Below are 16,397 nucleotides of genomic sequence, written 5' to 3'. Positions count from 1 at the left end.
GCTCTGGAGCTCACTCAGTCAGCCCCAGTGCTTTTGGTGCCTAGACTTTCGACACCAAGGCCTTCAGCTCCATTAGTGATTTCGGCTCCGTCTTCTCCTGCAGCCTTCACTATATCGGCACTGAGGGGCTCCTCAGTTCAGACTATTACGACTACTGTATCAGCACCGACCGCTCAGTCGGCGCAGACCTTGACCACGTCAGCTCCGACATCTTACTCGGAACCAATGCCTCAGTTGTTGCCTCCAATTTTGTCAGTTCCAGCTTCGGTACCGACAACCACTTCGGCACCAATCCTTTTGTCAGTGCAGACCGTGACCTCAGCACCGATGACTTCCTCTGTGCAGACGCCCATAGTCCAGTCTCTCTCTACACCATTGTTCTTGGTGCGGACTGATGAGGTGGGCACCGAGTTTGTCTCTTCTATGGACAGGCCTGTTTCTCCCTCAGTCTCCGTGAGGTCCACCAAAAGTCTTTCCGAACATGATGTGTTGCGTCTTGTGGATCAAGTGCTTTTGGCCAGAGGTATCCCACCCCCCTTGGGAGGTGATCACCCATCCCCAAAGACCCCTTCTTATTCTCCTCCTTCATTGCCTTTGAAGTCCATTGATATAGCTCAGTCTTCTCCCTCTGCGGTTCCCTTTATGGATCTCACTAAGGAACCGCAGTTGCCTTCATGGCAGGAAAGTTTTGCTACGACTCAGGATGACAGTTGTGACACACGTAATTTGCTGCTCCACAGCCATTCAGGGACTCTGAGTCGGCAGGCTGAGCCACTTAGGGAAGGGGTGACCCCTGTCCTGGACACTCACTCCTCTTCAGGTGGACCAGCCTTTCAACTGATGGAGAAGGCTTTCACTTCTGATGGCGATACTGGGCTGTTTATCCCCCCACCCTCCTCTGGTACACTGGTTTCACAAGTCGCACCTAGCAGACAACGGTGTGCAAGGGCATCAGGACATATTCCCACAGGAAACCCCTTTTCAGCTGTCTTCCCCAGCTTCTCCCTCTGAGGAAGTCCACCGGAAAAGTTTGTGTAAGAGGAAGCACATGGACTCCACAGAGGAGATCCTTACTGAAGACACAGACTTTGATGAGGGGAAGGATCCCCATGGTCACCCTCTGAGGTATCCTTTGGTGATATCCTCGAAATCCTTAAACAGAGAGGTGACTGGCAGCCCTCTAATCCGAGCTCTGAGGAGTCTGTGTTCCTGCAGGCTTTTCGCGCCTGGCCTCCTACTTCCTGGGTTACTCCACCTGCCGAAGAACTTGTCCGGCTCATCATGCAGCGTGCGTGGAAGGCTCCTGACACCGTCGAGGCTATTCCCCAGAGACCAGATAAGATTTTGTCCCCTCCTGCTACGTATCCCTATTGGTCAAAAGGTCTTCCTGTGGATGATCTGGTGGTGGCGGCTGCAGTAAAAAAGGATCCGGCAGAAGAAGAAAGCCAGACTGTCCATCCACCTAACAAAGAGTCCCGGGCCCTGGACAGGGTAGGGAAGCACACCTTTGCATCAGCGACCTTTACTATCAGGTCCCTGAATTATATGGCACACTTTACCAGGATTCAAAGGGATCTGATTTCTGACCTCTCTGAAACCTTGGCTGGTGCTGTGTCTGATGAGGTCTGTGACAAAGTGGCCTCTCAGCTGGCCACCACTGAGTCAATATCTAACTCCTCTATGCGACTGATATCTCATGCATCAGAAGGAGCAGCTAGAGCGGCGGGTTCAGCTGCGGTCTTGAGATGACATGCCTGGATGCGCTTGTGCAATTCCATGGAACCCTTTAAGGCTTCCTTTCTTAACACTGCCATTGAGGTCTCTTCGTTGTTTGGACCCAAAGTTAAAAGCACACTGGCCAGATGTGACCAGGACGGTAAGACCCTTTCTGCCATAGGTGCCCGTTATTCTTCCCCTCAACGTGCTTTCTCCCAAAACCAAAAGAGTGGGAAGACGTGGTTCAAGAAATCTCAGGGTCCTTTCCGTGACACACAGGCCAAGTTCTCCCCTAGAGGCAGAGGGGGAAACTCACAGGGAAGACACTCCTTTCGGGGCAGAGAGGGTCCATGTAACCAGGGTTCCAGGGACTCTTTCCCTGGCCAATCCTACCAGCGCTCCTGAAAAGCGGCCCAACTCCTTCCCTCTGGAGGTGGTTGGGGGTCATTTCTCTTTGTACCCTTCTGCCTGGCTAACCATCATAACCAGAGGTTATTATATCCTATTCGATATTTGTCCTGTCCCTTCAAAAAACCTTCCCAACGTTCTACCCAGTCAAAGGGAAGAAGCAGCACTAGAGGTAGAAAAGCTGATAAGAAAGAGAGTCATCCAAAAAGTCCCTCCAGACCAGATAGGATCCGGATTCTACTCAAGACTATTTTTGGTTCCAAAGAAAACCGGGGACTGTAGACCAATTTTGGATCTCAGTGTATTGAACAAGTTTGTGAGAGAGTAAAAAATCCGGATGGTCACAATACAGTCCATTCTCCCGCTTTTGGAAAAAGACGATTGGATGTGCTCGATAGATCTTCAAGATGCGTACTACCACATAAAAGTGGACAGGCCATCAAGAAGATTCCTGCGCTTCCATGCGGGATCCAGTCACTACCAGTTCAGAGTACTGCCCTTCGGACTCTCTACAGCCCCCAGAGTGTTCACAAAGTGCATGGCAGTCATTACAGCTCACTTGCGACTTCAAGGATTCCAGGTGTTTCCTTACGTAGACGACTGGCTCATTTCCGCCCCCACCAGACATCTACTGGAAGAAGCCCTGGCATACTCTCTCCTCGCTGCACAAAGGTTAGGCATAACCATAAACTGGCAAAAATCCAATCTCACCCCATCTCAGTCGACAGAATTCATAGGGGTTATCTTGGACACAAAGAACTGCAGAGCTGCCATTCCAGAGCACAGAATTTTAAGGATAAAGCAACAACTGATTCCAATCCTTTCAAGGGAAAAATCTACAGCTCACTCTGTTCTACAGCTGTTGGGTTCCATGGCAGCCTCCATCACCATTGTCCCCCTGGCCAGGTTTCATATGAGGCTTTTACAATGGCTACTGCTCACCCAATGGTATCCTTTTCAGCATCCTCTTTCAGCCAAGATTCGAGTAACCCACAGGTGCAAACAGGATTTAAATCAGTGGATGACACACAATCTGTCACAATGGTCTCACCTCTTCTCCCCCAGCAACCCAAGGCCACAGTGACCATAGACACCTCCCTGATGTGGTGAGGGGGCTATGTCAGGGAAAGACAGTCCAAGGCACTTGGTCCGAACTGGAGGCCCATCTGCATATAAATGTTCTAGAGCTGAGGGTGGTGCTTCTGGCATTGCAAGCATTCCATCCCCTGCTGCCGTCTGGGATGATTGCGATTCAATCAGACAACATGGTGGTGGTCTGGCACATCAACAAGCAAGGTGGAACCAAATCTTACCCTGTTTGTCGAGAGGCCATGAGGATATGGCAATGGGTGATGGCTACCAAACGTTTGCTTCTAGCAACGCACATTCCCAGGAGTTCCAACGTGATAGCAGACAGACTCAGCAGGTGCATTCTACAACCTCACGAGTGGTCCCTGAATGCCTTAATAGTGGCGGAGATCTTTCACCGCTGGGGCCATCCTTGCTGCGACCTCTTTGCATCCCCGACCAACTACAAATGCAGCAACTACTTCACCCTGATTCCCCCTCCGGGACAGTCACCCAGGGACGGTTTAGTCCAAGATTGGCCCTTGGGTCTTCTTTATGCATTCCCACCCTTTCCCCTCATTTCCCATTTTCTGAAGAAAGCCCGTCAGTTGAAGAGCAAGGGGATCCTCATAGCACCATATTGGCCTCATCAGATTTGGTTCCTCTTCCTTTGGCCTCACCTACTAGATCGACATTGGATTCTCCATCCAACCCTGGAGTTGATCTCACACCCATAGAACCTGATTCATCCCAACTTGAACAGCCTGAAGCTCACAGCTTGGCTACTCCAATTCCCTTGATTGCCAGGCAGAATGGTCTTTCTTTACCAGTACATGATATTCCCATTGCATCTCATAAGTCTTCCACTAGAATTACTTATCTAAGCAAGTGGAAAAGATTTACCTGTTGGCTGAAAGATAAACAAGTAGATCCCTTCTCAGCACCAGTGTCGATAATACTAGACTATCTGACCGACCTTTTCCAATCGGGTCTATCGGCCTCTACCATTAGAGTTCATTTGGCTGCAATTTCTAATTTCCATGAGGGTGTCCAAGATTCCTCTCTTATGTCTCGCAAACTGTGCAAGACCTTCATAAAAGGTGTGAATCATCTGAAGCCACCTTTTAGAGAACCTATTCAACCATGAGATCTATCATTAGTTCTACAAGCTCTGACAATGCCACCCTTTGAACCAGCTTCTTCTTCCGACCTCAAGTATTTGTCATGGAAAACCTAGTTTTTGATCACCATTACTTCTGCCAGACGTATCTCTGAGCTTCAAGCTTTGTGTATCAAGAGTCCATACTTGATTTTTCATAGAGATAGTGTATTTGAGAACTAATCCTTCATTTCTGCCAAAAGTGATCTCTGAAATGTCTATTAATCAAACCATTGAATTGCCAGTTTTCTTTCCCAATCATTCAAACAGAGGAGAGTATTGCCTACATACCCTAGATATCCACAGGCAAATCCGTTTTTACTTAAACAGGGCTAGGTCCTTTCGTAAATCTGACCAGTTATTTTTGGCCTATTCTGGACCTAGATTAGGATCTGCTGTTGTTAAGATCACATTAGCTAGATGGTTGAAGGACTGTGTGACCTTCATTTATACACAACTTATTATCCTGTTGTCTACTACCATGAAAGCTCATTCGACAAGGTCGGTGGAAACTTCTGCTGCCTTCCCTGCCAGAGCTTCTTTACATGACATCTGTGCAGCTGCGACTTGGGCTACGCCTCATACCTTCATCAATCATTACAAATTGGATTTGGCCTCCAGGAGAAGAGCATCTTTTGGTTCTATGGTGCTCAGGAATGTCCTTCCATGAGAGCCTCCCAGGAATAGAGGTAGCTGGGGACTCTGTCCCATGCATAAGGAATGAAAAAGGATTGACAATATCAGATAAAGAAGTTATGTCTTACCATAACGTTCCATCTGTAGTGTTGATCCTTGTTCAGTCATTACGACCCTCCCTCCTTCCCCCTCCTGTCGCTTCTAGTGGATCTCACCATCCGATTCTCTTAGGTTATTTGGCCAGAGGTAACCTCTACCTTCTTTTGACTTGCAAACTCAATCTGAGGTAACAGGGAGAGGGGGGTTATGGGTAAGAGTTTAGCTCGAGAGTTTGTAGCTGACACGTGCTTGGAAAATGGCCGGCTCAGTTCCGAGGTCAGAACCGATACCCATGCGTAATGACTGAATGAGGATCAGCAATACAGATGGAACATTATGGTAAGACATAACTTCTTTTTCTGTATCCCTGTTCAAAGTAGCAGACCACACACACACACACACACACACACACACACACACACACACACACACACACACACACACACGCTCACACACACATGCCTGGGAAAGGCTGGCACAGATTTAATGGCTATGCCCCCTTTGCCCATATTATAAGGTAGATACTGCCACCAGAGCACTCCAAAGCTAGTTACTCTAAGGCTGTTTTAAGGGTACCAAATTATACTGAGTACAATTAATACTAATACAAATGGTAGTGTTTGACCAATGCAGTCAGGCTTTCAGAAGCAGCCACAGTGTCACCAAATAAATATAAGTACTCTCAAATATTAATATATTCTCTAAAAGACCAGCCAAAATGAAAAGTTTAAATATATTTAATAATAAATAATAAAAGAACATGAAAATACTAAATATCTATTTACAATAAACACCAGAGTTTCAGTCACAGGAAATACTAAAAATAACACTGATGGATAGATTCACACAGATACAAAAAAAAACAGTACTTAACTAAGTTCACTATATTTTCCTGACTGATCTAAAGAATTACTATCCCCTGGTTACTTACTAAAGCCAGGCAAGGTTAAGTAGGTGAGTGGTCCTTCTGTGTCAGGTTTCAAAAACAGACTGCCCCGAGACTTCTGTCTCATCTAGTATTAAAGTATCATTTCAGTGCTGGATTACAGAATGACATCACATACATCTCGTCATCTGACTTGTTCCCAAGCTATCGCCTTTACTAGAAACTGAACCAGAATCTAGCACATATGTGTCATAATACACACAGACACACATAGAGCTTTGCTAAAATGTGTTATAGTCATCTGGAAGGTATAAAACCATTTCTAAAACTTCCACTCTTCCACGGTAGGAATTAGTTCACCCCTAAGGATAATATAGTAGGATTCCTAGTCCTGTGTTTTACAGACTTTTTGTCTCTGGCTGCAATCAGAACTGTAAGATACAATCTTTATGGCCTAAACCAGGTAATTTAATTTCAGACTATTTTTCAAAGTTAGCTGGACTGAGATTAACCTCTTCTCTTCCAGTATCCTCTGTTACAATATATTCATTACAAGTGTTAAAATATAGTCTTTATTCCTTTTCTGTCCAGCAGGACCTACTTTTGGTACATTTTTAATGCAAGCTGCTTTACAAATACATTTTCAGCCAGAGCACCTGTACAAATCAGTTTGATATACAAATGACATATTTGCTAAATTCCTTTGCTTTACTAAATTCCAGCTAGCTATGCTGGCATATGTTACAAATCCACTGCCCTACTTCTCCTGGCATAGCAGCTAATACCTCACATCATCACAGTCCTTGATATAAAAATACATTTTACTAATTCATTCTCTCCAAACATATTCAAAGTATGTTGGGGGATGGAAGGAGGAAAGACTAGTTCAGGAGACATGCCAAATCTTATTAAAATAGTGTTTTAGTAGTTGTTTGAAGTTGGAGAAGTTCAAGTTGGATCTAATTTTCAAAGGGATAGAATTCCATTTTTAGTGAGAGAGTACAGGGGAGATTTTGGCAAGAGAGTTTTGTGTGGTTTATATGTGCTGAGAATATATTGATGCTCTTTGATATCACTGTTGCAGTATTCATTACAATAGACATCCCTTGTGTAGGGCAGCCTGAAGTCCAGCCAGTGTACCAAAGCCTTTAGGTTGTATTGTGTATGCCGTACATGATGTAGAGCATAAAGGTGATGTTTGGATGTACCATCCTCTGAACTTCTTTGTCGCCAGTCCAAGTGCTATCTTCTATTGTCAGTCTTGAACTCCTGTTCGTCTGCTGGTTACCAATCCGGTTTCAGATAAGTGCCCCATTGAGATTTTTTGTTTTTCTTATTGCTTTTTTGAGTTGTTTCTGGTTGTTGGTTTCATGTCATCCAGAAAGAGGAAATGTGGGAAACAGACTCCCCATAAAGATCATCACAAGCAATGATTACTTTGCTGAGGTGCTTCATCATATGTCTTGTGCGATTTATTAAGCTTTTGTCCCTAAGATGTTGTATAGTTGGCTTTCTCCCTTAGCTGTTTATTCAGAAAACCAGTGACTTAAACTGTTAAAGACACTGTGGAATGATCTTACTGACCAGAGGGTCAGCCATCTGTAAAAAGAAGGCAAGAAAGCTTGGTTGGATTCTTTGGCTGTACTGCCCTCACTGGATGTCTCTCTTGAGGCTAGTGATAGCCTGAAGGACTGGTCCAGTTTCCTTGTCGGATTCCTCTGTTACGACCGCATTGGAGTCCGCCATAGATCTGGCTTCACACATGTCCCTGGAGGCCTTGCAGATATCTGCTTTGGGTGTTCAGAGGAAACTGCAGTTGATAATTACCGAAGGGCCTGGGGGAGTCCTTCAGATTTTAGTAAGGGAAGAGATACTGACTACTATCATTGAATGTTGCCAGAGGTCAGAACCTACTTACATTTTTAAGGGTGATGTCCCTCTGAAAAAAGAAGCAAAAACTAAGCACATTGCTCCTACTCCTAAGGACGCCCAGAGTGAATGACAAAACTTCAGTCAAGGCCTATTTAATGCCCTTATGCCTTGAAAGCCTCCACAAAGGGTTTCTGCTGCTTCTCCTCCTTGGTCTTTTACCCCTGTTAAGAGGATAAGGAAGCAGGGCTCCTCCTCTGCTGATGCAGATTCTGATGAAGAATCCCTGACTTATTCTTCTCAGATTTGTTCTTCCTTAGATTAAAGTTCTGAGGAAGAAGCGTACATCAATCCTGACTCTCCTTTTTAGGAGATTTCTTTTGGTGACACTATTTCCCAAATGATGGATTTTTTAATTGGGACTGTGCACAGGAGTCTGATGTTCAGAAGAGGTACAATGAACTTCTGCTGTTCCTCCTGTCCTTGCTGATTGTTGGATGCATTTTGTACAGCTTCTCAGGATCCTGATTCCCAGCCCCCTGCCCCCATAAAATCTGATAGGGTTTACTAAGTGCCAAATGATTGCACATTTCTTTATAAGTCCTCCTCTGCTGACCCTTTTGTGATGTCAATTGCCTCCGATAAACCATACAAACTGTTGCCGTCTGCAAAGGTGCTTCCCTCTGACAAGGGCACAGCAGAACTATGGAGAGGTTAGGTAACAAAGAGTATACTTTTGCTACACTGGCTTTTAGAGGTGTAAACTATCAGACACATATGTCCATATATGTCTTGGCTCTTCTGTCTCAGGCCTGTCAGGATATTTCTGATCTTCCTGATTCTGAGGGGGAGGCCTCTGCTCTTTCATTACTAGGGATGTCTTCTCGGGTTGCTCGTCATTCTATTAAATGCAGCTATGATGCAGCTGATGCCTCATTTAGGGCTGCAGCTTTTGGCTCTGTATTGAGAGGGTATTCCTGGCTCAGATTTCAACCTTTGCCTGACAATATAAAGGCAAAACTCATGGCTACCCCTCCAGGTAATAAGTATTTGTTTGGTTCTGCTGATGATAAATTGTTTAAGTCCCTGCAACAAAGGGGTGAGACTTTACAGGATTTGAAATATATTTTTGTTTTATCTGTTCCCAAATTTCAAAGGACTTACCCTGACAAGCCTGCTTTTGTTTGTAGGTAGTCTCTGCCTCCCCCCAAAGGCAAGAAGGGTGGTAGAAGGATTTCTCCAGCTACGGCTACCCAAACTCCTTCTCAGAAGCTTTCTTTTTCTGACAAACTATGAGCTGTCTGATGATCCTTCCCCTGCTCTTCTTAGTTACATTCCTGTTTCTCTGTGCCTTCCCCTGTCCCTTTCTATTTGGTTAAGGGTCACCCAAGACTCCTGGGTTCTTTCCATAATTCACCATGGTATGGGTATTACATGGTTTGGAAATCTCTTCCCCCCTTTTTGGGAATTCCTCAGCTTCCTTAGGAACAACTATCTTTTTTCCTGAGGTGCTTCAGGGTCATATGGCTCAGGGAACAATTCAATATGTTCCAGTTCCTCAGAGTGGAAAGGGTTTTACTCTAGAATGTTCTTATTCCCCAGGAAAGATGGCACCTGGGGACCCATTCTGGATCTTTCTCAGTTAAACACCTTTTTGAAGGTTCCTTCTTTCTGGAAACTGTCTCTTCAAACCTTGTTTCCTCTTCTACTTCCTCAAGCTTTTATAGTTTCCCTGGATTTCAAGGATGCTTATCTACATATTCCCATTAATTCACTTTTCAGGAAGTTTTTGCATTTCTCTGTTGCTTCCTGGCAGTTTCAGTTCTATGCTTTGCTGTTTGGCCTCTCTTCTGCCTCAAGGGTCTTCACCAAATGGCTTGCTCCTGTTATTGCTTTTTGCAGAATGAGAGGACTACAGATCTTTCCTTACTTGGATGATCTGCTCATTCAGGTTTCTTCTGCAGGCATTTTACTTCAGCATCTACAGATTTCATATATCTCCTGGAAAGCCTGGGGTTTACTATAAATTTCCAAAAATCATTCTTGACTCCTTCTCAGTGTCATGCTTTTCTAAGGTGCAGGCTCCAGACTGTTCCAGTGCTGGCATCCCTGTCTCTTCTCAAGGATTTAACTCTGATTGCCTTCTTTCAATCCCTTCTTCCTCTGGCTTCAGTTACTGCCAGGGAGTTTGTGAGGGCCCTGGGTTACATGGCATCCACCATTGCTATGCTTCCTCTGGCCAGGCTCCTTATGAGAAAGCTCCAGTGGTTTCTAAAGTCAGTTTGGCTTTAGCATTCTCATCCTTTAGAATTTGTATTCCCTCTTCTTCCATGTCTCAGGATGGAATTTCAGTGGTGGATTCATCAGTTGTCCTCAACCCAGGGCATTCCTTTCAACATCCAGTCCCCTCTCATGAACTCTTCACAGATGCCTTGGATGTGGGGTGGGGGGCTTCCTTCAGCCCTCTGAAAGTGCAAGGCCTTTGGTCTCTCAGACAAAAGAAAGAACACATCAGTGTCAAAGAGATGAAAGCCCTTTGTTTGGCTCTTCAGGCTTTTCATCCTCTTTTAATTCCAGGGCACCTCAAAATTCTCACAGACAATACCACAGTGATGTAGTATATCAACAAGCAGGGGGGACAAGGTCTTATCTCCTGTGCAGACTAGCTCTTCAAGCTTGGGATCTAGCTATCCAGTATCAGGTGATCTTTCAGGCAGTTTACATTCCCTCAGATCAGAACATAGTGAGTGGCAGATTCTCTGAGCAGGTCCATAACTCAATCCAATGAGTGGATGCTTTTGGCTCCTTAAAGGTAGAGGGGTTGCAGTCGCCTTGTCAGCAGAAGGATCAATCAATGTCAAAAAGATGAGAGATCTTCTGCTGGTTCTTCAGGCCTTTCAGTCTCTCTTTTCTCCAGGGCCTCTCAATGTATTCACAGAAATTATCTCAGTGATGTGGTATATCAACAAACAGGGAGGAATGAGATCTTATCTTCTTTTCCAGTTGGCACTTCTGGCATGGGATCTTGCTGTCAAGTGTCAAGTGACTCTTCAGGCAGTTTATATCCCTTCCACTCAGAACATTGTGTCAGACACTCTGAGCAGGTCCTTAATTCAGTCCCATGAATGGATGCTTCACAGGGATGTGTTTCTGGACATTATCCACCAGTGGAGGACTCCTCAAGTAGATCTGTTTGCCTCCCCTCTGAACAGACAACTTCCTCTCTTTTGCACCATAGTCCCATGTCCTCTGGCCTAGAAGTTTTTTTTTCCTGGAAGAGGATGTTTCTTTATGCCTTCCCTCCCCTTCTTCTCATGCTGAAGGTCCTGTTCAAGATAGAACAGGATGCTTCCAAAATCTTGCTGGTGACTGCCTTTTGGCCAAGACAGTATTGGTTCCCTTTTGTTCTGCATTTAGCCAAGGGCAATCATCACAAGTTACCTGACAGGGTGGACCTACTCACTCAAGACAAGGGATATCTCATCCATCCCCACCTGTCTACTCTTCAAATGACATTGTGGGTGATTGTGTTTTGATCGCATTCAGACACTTTTTTTCTGAAGGCGTGCTTCTGGTCCTGCAGGAGGCCAGGAAACTCACTACAAGAAAAATATTATTTGTCCAAATGAAAGGGATTTTCTGTTTGGTGTTTTCTCATAACCTGGATCCACTTACTGCAGATGTTCCTTTGGGTCTCTCATCTGTATGAATTGCTCAATGCTGGGTTGGCATATTCTTCTGTTAAGGCCCACCTATCAGCTATTTCTGCATATCTGCCTTTGACTCCCCCTTTGGCCTTTAGATTTGAGGTGAAACAGTTTCTTAAAGGTGTCCTTCACATTAGGCCTCCAAGAAAGCCTGTCATTCCTTTCCAGGGCCTTAATTTTGTTTTGGAACAATTGATTCAGGCTACTTTTGAGCCTGCTGCTTCAGCTTCCTTACAGCATTGTTCTTAGAAGACTGTTTTTCTTTCAGTACGTACCTCTGCCAGACAGGTGTCTGACTTGCAAGCCCTTATGGCTTTACTTCCTTTCTTAATTTTTCATAAGGACAGGGTGTCCCTTCATACTAATCCTTCTTTTATGCCCAAGGTGGTTAATGAGTTGTCTCTTAATCAGGCTATTCATTTGCCCACTTTTTCCCTTCTCTGCAATCTGCTAGGGAGAAGGTTCTGCACACCTTGGATTTGCATAGACAGCTCAGATATTATTTGGATAAAAAAGCTTTTCATAAATCTGAGGAGCTTTCTGTTTCTTTTTATCCTAGGTCTTTAGGTTTGTCTGTTTCCAAGCAAACAATTTCTTCTTGGGTATTGAAAGCTATTTCTTTTTGTTATTCCTTCCATGGGAAGAGCCCTCCTTCTATTAAGGCTCATTCTACTATAGATGTGGCTTCTTATGGTGCTTTTTTCAAGGGGTAAGATACTAATTCTATTCTTGAGGCAGCTACCCGGTCTTCTGTGCACACCTTTACCAAACACTATAAGTTGGATGTGATTTCTAGGGTCAGAGCTGGTTTTGCTAGGGCCATTCTTCATGGCTTTCTTGAAGGCTGTGCTGGCTCTTCCTCGTCTCAGTCTTCTTCCTGAGATATTGTACTCTCCCTATTGTAATGCATACTTCAATAGTGATATGGAAAGACATAGTACGGTTGTATCAGATGCCCTTCTATTCACTGTTGCAGTATTCTCTTCCTCCCTCCTCCCGCTGGTCCTTTTTTCCTTCTGGATGTAATTGTTTCCTACTGATATCCTTAAGCTGTCATTCCTACTGGGGCTTTTCATTTCTGAGGATGGTATGTCTGGACGTCCCCTTTATGCCCTACACCAAGTGTGGGGAGCATACATGTGACGTACGGTGTACCCATTACAATTTAAAGGCTTTGGTATACTGTCCAGATGTTGAGCTGCTCAAGGCAGGGATCTCTATTGTAATTAATATTACAACAGTGAAAAGAAGGACATCTACTGTTATGGTAAGACTTTACACAGCTGTACTTTCATTAGATTGAAGTAGTACATTATGGTGATAAGAATGGAGAATAGGAGTAAAAGCAAGGCAGTCATTGGCTTTTTGAATAATATTGTGTGTGGAGATAAGCTGTATGTAAAGTGGTGAGGCAGTTCAAGACAGTTCAAATCCTAAATGGCAATACAGTGGTGCCTGCAGTTTTGTTTGTTAGCAGTAATTTTTTTCAGCCTTATTTTAATATGCCCCCAATGTATTTTTAACTGTAGCCTGAAGGTTGATTGGGATGTGCCCACTAAATTTCTTGTCTCCCACCAGGACACAAGTGCTTTCAGCAATTACATTCTGCTAGCCAAGCACACTCAAGCAAATCTGCAGTCTGTGGCTACCACTCCATCTATACAGTGTAAGAAGGAATCAGTATTGCAAACTAAACAAGGATATACATTTTGAGCCTCAAGAGCAGGAGCACACTCAAGCAAATCTGCAGTCTGCGGCTACCACTCCATCTATACAGTAGCACACTCAAGCAAATCTGCAGTCTGCGGCTACCACTCCATCTATACAGTGTAAGAAGGAATCAGTATTGCAAACTAAACAAGGATATACATTGTGAGCCTCAAGGGCAGGAGCACACTCAAGCAAATCTGCAGTCTGCGGCTACAACTCCATCTATACAGTAGCACACTCAAGCAAATCTGCAGTCTGCGGCTACCACTCCATCTATACAGTGTAAGAAGGAATCAGTATTGCAAACTAAACAAGGATATACATTGTGAGCCTCAAGAGCAGGAGCACACTCAAGCAAATCTGCAGTCTGCGGCTACCACTCCATCTATACAGTGTAAGAAGGAATCAGTATTGCAAACTAAACAAGGATATACATTGTGAGCCTCAAGAGCAGGAGCACACTCAAGCAAATCTGCAGTCTGCGGCTACCACTCCATCTATACAGTGTAAGAAGGAATCAGTATTGCAAACTAAACAAGGATATACATTGTGAGCCTCAAGAGCAGGAGCACACTCAAGCAAATCTGCAGTCTGCGGCTACCACTCCATCTATACAGTGTAAGAAGGAATCAGTATTGCAAACTAAACAAGGATATACATTGTAAGCCTCAAGAGCAGGAGCACACTCAAGCAAATCTGCAGTCTGCGGCTACCACTCCATCTATACAGTGTAAGAAGGAATCAGTATTGCAAACTAAACAAGGATATACATTGTGAGCCTCAAGAGCAGGGTCAGTCCACCCAGGCATTCTACTTGTATGTTTTATGAGAGTGAAGCTATTACATTAGCAGTATTTCTTAGTAGTTCTCAGCTTGCTAATAAAACTGACTGTTGTAGCCTTGTGTCCCCCTGATAGTACAGTAATCCTAACTGTCCAATAGACAGTATATATTTAATTCACATCCCTGTGACTAAATTAAATTAACCATCAAGCAGCCCTCTCAGTTCTTTCTGCCTTAGTTTGTATCACTTGGAGGATCACCTGCTTATTTGCATCTCTATCATTGCTAATGTATCTCCCTACTCTAATCTGTGCACAAACTGGTTACTAATCAGCAAGTCAATGTAAAGACACACTCCCAACCTTAATAAACTTTGCTGTCTCTTCTCTCCTTCACTTTACAGGTAGTTTGAATTATTACTTACCCTCTCTGAGGCCTTCACTGATTTCCACTGATTGCCTCTCTGGTTTCTTTGCATTCCACCTGGTTTACACCCCTTGTGCTATCTCCCTCCCCAATACAAAGTCTATATTAGAATCCTGCTGAGCATGGAGCCATCTTTAAATTTCTAGTCTCCCACCAGGACACAAGTGCTTTCAGCAATTACATTCTGCTAGCCGGTAAGCCATTAGACCTCAGGAATTTGTTTTAAAAGTGTTCAGATTTGTAAAGTAATACTTACTTTTTTCTCTTGCCTTGGTTGGCTCTGGCTCTGCCCCGCTCCGTTCACCCTCGCTAACGCTCGGGCTCTCTCCACTCCCCTGCCCTGCCCCCTATTCCCTCTCGCCCCCACTACCTCTACATTTATAGTAATCATAGCCACACCCACAGCTCACCCTCACATCACCTCCACCAATCACAGCTCCTCAAGTCATATCACATTAAACCACGCCAACTTGCTCCACACAAAATACTCCCAATCACTCTCATTCCCACTAGGCATATTTTGCATCACCCACACTACTTCCCCATCCACATATAGTGCAACCCTATAATTCCTATTCAGACCCCCCACCTAGAAACAACATAAACTTTATAACCATGACTATCACACAACTAAATCTAGTCTGTCTTCTCATAATTCTTTACAACACCACAAGTTATCACTCTAGCAATATCCCTAAACTTAGTAGCACAACACTGCATTATGCACTCTCATACACAGACACCACACATTATAACAATATCTGCCCACACTTATTCAAGAACTACATAACGGACCAATTCAGAACTAAACACATATGCTCTCATTCCTACTCCAAAAAACACAATACTTTCTCACACTCCTCACCAAACTCCAACATCTGTATAACCATTTTAACTCCAGGCTCACCATAAGTGGGGATATCCACCCCAACCCAGGCCCAAATCCATCCTGTCCAACACAAACTGCTCAAACACAAATGTCAGAACATAACACCCCCACTTTCTTCATCCTTGGGCAAATCATCAACAGCAGCAAAAACAACCATCTTTTAATGCTAAATATTAATATTAGAAGTATCAAAAATAAACTACCTGAACTCCAGGCCACAATAGCACACTACTCCCCAGACATAGTTGCTTTAACAGAAACCTGGCTAAATAAAAACATAGCTAACTCAGAAGTTCTCCCTACCGGCTACAATATCATTAGACAAGACAGACCACTTCGTAAAGGGGGTGGAACTGCCTTACTCTACAAGTCCAACTTAACTGTCCGTCAATTACCAAACTCCTACCCTCCCCCAATAATTGGGACATACTTATCTCACAACTTCAACTTCACCCTAAAAGGTCATCACCACAATTGTGATCTATATTCCACCTGGTAATACACCTGCTAGCCTTGAAGACTTCTTATCCTGGTGTTCTTCCACATACTCACAAGAAACCCTTATTCTGGGGGACTTCAACCTAGATTGGTTCACCTGTATATCAGAACCACCAAGTAATCTAATAAATCTCCATGGCTACCAGCAGCTAGTCCAAATTCCAACTAGGTGTGATAAAAATCTAAAAGGGAATCCATCCTTGACTGGGTCCTAACTAGCAACCCCACATTGTACCCTCACACAGGCAGTCTCCCAGACACCTTAAGTGACCACAACATAATATACTTTATATGTAGTAGAACAAGCATATGCAAAACCACTAACTATATATCCAATAGAAACACAAAAAAATTCTCTCCTGGGGTCCTCAACACTTTACTGTGTAACTGTGACTGGACCCCTAAAACCCTCCCACTTGACCAGGCTGTAGCATATTTCAACAAAACATTTCTACAACACCTAGACACTGTCGCTCCATTGCGCAAAATCAAGGTTAGAACCTCTACAAACCCCTGGCTCAGTAAAGAAACCAAACAAATCCT

The sequence above is a fragment of the Protopterus annectens genome, chromosome 13.part0 (genome assembly GCF_019279795.1).
Source record: "Protopterus annectens isolate FY-2018-M chromosome 13.part0, PAN1.0, whole genome shotgun sequence".
Classification (NCBI taxonomy): Eukaryota; Metazoa; Chordata; order Ceratodontiformes; family Protopteridae; genus Protopterus; species Protopterus annectens.
This window is presented reverse-complemented; position numbering follows the sequence as displayed.